The sequence below is a fragment of the Triturus cristatus genome, chromosome 9, assembly GCF_964204655.1.
Source record: "Triturus cristatus chromosome 9, aTriCri1.1, whole genome shotgun sequence".
NCBI classification, from domain to species: Eukaryota; Metazoa; Chordata; class Amphibia; order Caudata; family Salamandridae; genus Triturus; species Triturus cristatus.
The window spans coordinates 389949497-389952067 of record NC_140592.1 but is presented as its reverse complement, the minus strand read 5'-3'; the positions used below and the strand labels follow the sequence as shown (position 1 = coordinate 389952067).

The 2571-nt window shown below is 48.9% G+C and overlaps 1 non-coding gene across 1 annotated transcript; it reads right to left on the bottom strand.

Annotated features, from left to right (window-relative positions):
* Positions 1–377: 377 nt before the first annotated feature.
* Positions 378–502, bottom strand: LOC146798011 (U6atac minor spliceosomal RNA). Its single transcript, XR_014969336.1, has one exon. It is a non-coding gene; the product is annotated as a U6atac minor spliceosomal RNA (small nuclear RNA).
* Positions 503–2571: the final 2069 nt, after the last annotated feature.

Here is a 2571-nt window from a genome sequence, read left to right as displayed (position 1 = left end):
TACTGCCTAGGCGCTAAACACGAACTGCGGGACCCCCCCACACAGCGTCGAATGTAGCCAACTCCTGAACGAGTGGGAAATGCGTAAATTGCCCCCTCACCCCGGATGTGGACTCAACCCCGGAACTGTGGGACACACCGCATAATTCGCTTCAGTGCCCCCTAACCCAGCACATACTGTGCTGACCCAGAAAGGAGGGGGCCACTGCCAGGCCCTCCTGATCACTTACCGCCTAATCGAGCAGCTCCGAGGACAGGACACAACCGAGTTTCCGTTGGGAGAGAGAACAAAGAGGAACCAAAGCCACAGCGCCCCTTACCCGGCCTCTCTAGCCCACAGTGGTATTAATAAAAGCGCGCATCATGCCTGCTGTGCGTAAAAACATGTTAGACGCCACGAAGTAAGTGGCAGTGCCTTGACCGTATATGTGTTGTAAAGGCCACTAGGACCTCTTCCATCCTTGTCAAGGGGAGTGCTAACCTTCTCTCCTTTCATACAACACTATGCGTACATACCAGCATGTGAGGCAACTGGTGCTAAGAAAGCGCTTTGATCCCCGATTCGGGTCAAACGCGCGCTATGCAAACTCCCGCCTCCCAAAATTAACCCTTTTGTCAACATTAATCAATGTTCTATTAATGGATGCTTAGCGGTGTGTATGCAGTACTAGGAGGAACGTTTTTAGTTCACGGTTGAATATACAGAGTTAAAGTTATATCTTGCAAGTAACAAGGGGTGCCTCCTTTGAAAACAGTAACCTGCTGACCTATTTACATCAAACGCACTCTGTAATCTACTTGGCACACGTTCTTAGCAGCAGGTACATCGACCCTCTGCACTAACTTCCCCTTAGTCGAAACCTCAACTCTACAAAATGCTGATCTCTCTCCAGTAAGAAAATTAATCACACGAGTTATCTTGAACCACATGTGAGGCCTGGAAATTGCCGCGGAAAGAAACGCAGCATCAGGTGCTTCAAAAGCCTAATAAACTCCCAAACCCGGCGCCCCCAAGAAGCCAGCACCACGGTCGCACCGTGCTAAATCCAGCCCTGCCGGGGCCTGCTCCACGCAATCCCTGAGCTCTACCACTGAGCTACACCCAGGCATAAAGACGACCGTGCTCTCCCCCACGAATGCCTTAATGAAAGCACCGCTCCGGGCCCTCCCGGCCACGCAAAGACACCAAGCGTATCACCCGCCGCTCCACAGAGACTCTCGCTCTCAACAACCACCAACACTTACCGGGATCACGAGAAAAACCCGCCGCGAGACCCAGAGGAGCGAACGGCGCCAAGGCGAGACGAGAGGGACAAGAGGGCGAGGAAGGGGCGGGGACAGCCTAAATTTCCCTGGCCCCTCCCCCTCGACCGGAAGACCTATTCGCCAGACGTCCTACCTGGCTGAGCCCAGGAACTAAAGCGGCTGCCCCAGTGCCTTCATGCGGCACTAAGGCGGCCGCCCTGATAGGAGGGCTGCTGTGCAACATCCCGGGGCAGCCTTGCACATGTCAAATCCTGACAAGCGACTTTCCTGCAGGTTTGATGTTGAGAGAGCATTAGACGGGGAATTTACAAAGTCTGGTATGTGGTATGGGGGTCGGGACACCCAGAGGGTACATGAGAAGAAACAAGCTCCTTTTATCTTCACCTTCCCTTTGTCCTTCTTAGTGCTCCATAACGTGCACCTTCCACCGCCTGTCTGGAGATGAGAGAAAGATGAAGCGAAAGAACAGGTCAGAATAAAAGAGAACAATGAGAAAATGGAAAGGTGATCAAAAGAACAAAAGAGGGTGAGCAAAGGAGACAGAGAGAAAATAAGTTGAGAAAAGAAAAGTAGTAAAAATAAGATGAAAAACAAGGAAAGAGGCAGGGCAGGAAGGAAACAGAAAGAACAAGCAACATAAAAGAGAAAGAAAGTAGGATAAGAAGGGCAAGATTGGAGCCTAAGATAGTGAATAAAAGAAAATAACAGCGATACACTTGAAAGAGGAGAGAGCACAGAAACACCTCAAAGATTAAATTAAAGCGTTAAAATGAAAGACTGAACCCAATGAACGACAAAGAAAGCGAGTAAGAAAGATGCAAACGGTGGAAGGAAGGTATGCAGGCAGGCTGGCTAGGGAGGGGTGAAAGGTGAAGGAAATATGAATAGAGAGATGGGTTGGAGAAATTAGCCTAACGTAGAAAATGCAATGAGAAAGGGTGAGGGGTTATATAGGGAAAATCCCGATAACATTATAAAGTCAAGTGAAGGATGAAAGAAAAGCGGGACAGAAGAGTAAACTGAAGGAAAGAAAAAAATGAGAGCGAGAGAAAGGAGGGTAAATAAAATAAAGATGAGAGGATGAAGCGTGTAGGGAGGGAGATATGGAGAAAGAAACAGAGAATGACACTTGTGAGAAAATATGCAGGGGTAAAAAAACAGAAGACGTGAAGGAGAAAGGAAATAAGCTGGGGCAGGAAAGCAGGGGTTAAAGAGATACAGAGTAATACAAGGACAGAGGGTAACAGAATAGGAAGAGAATCAAGGAGTAACGGAGAGAGTAAGACAAGTGAGGGACGAGTCGAGG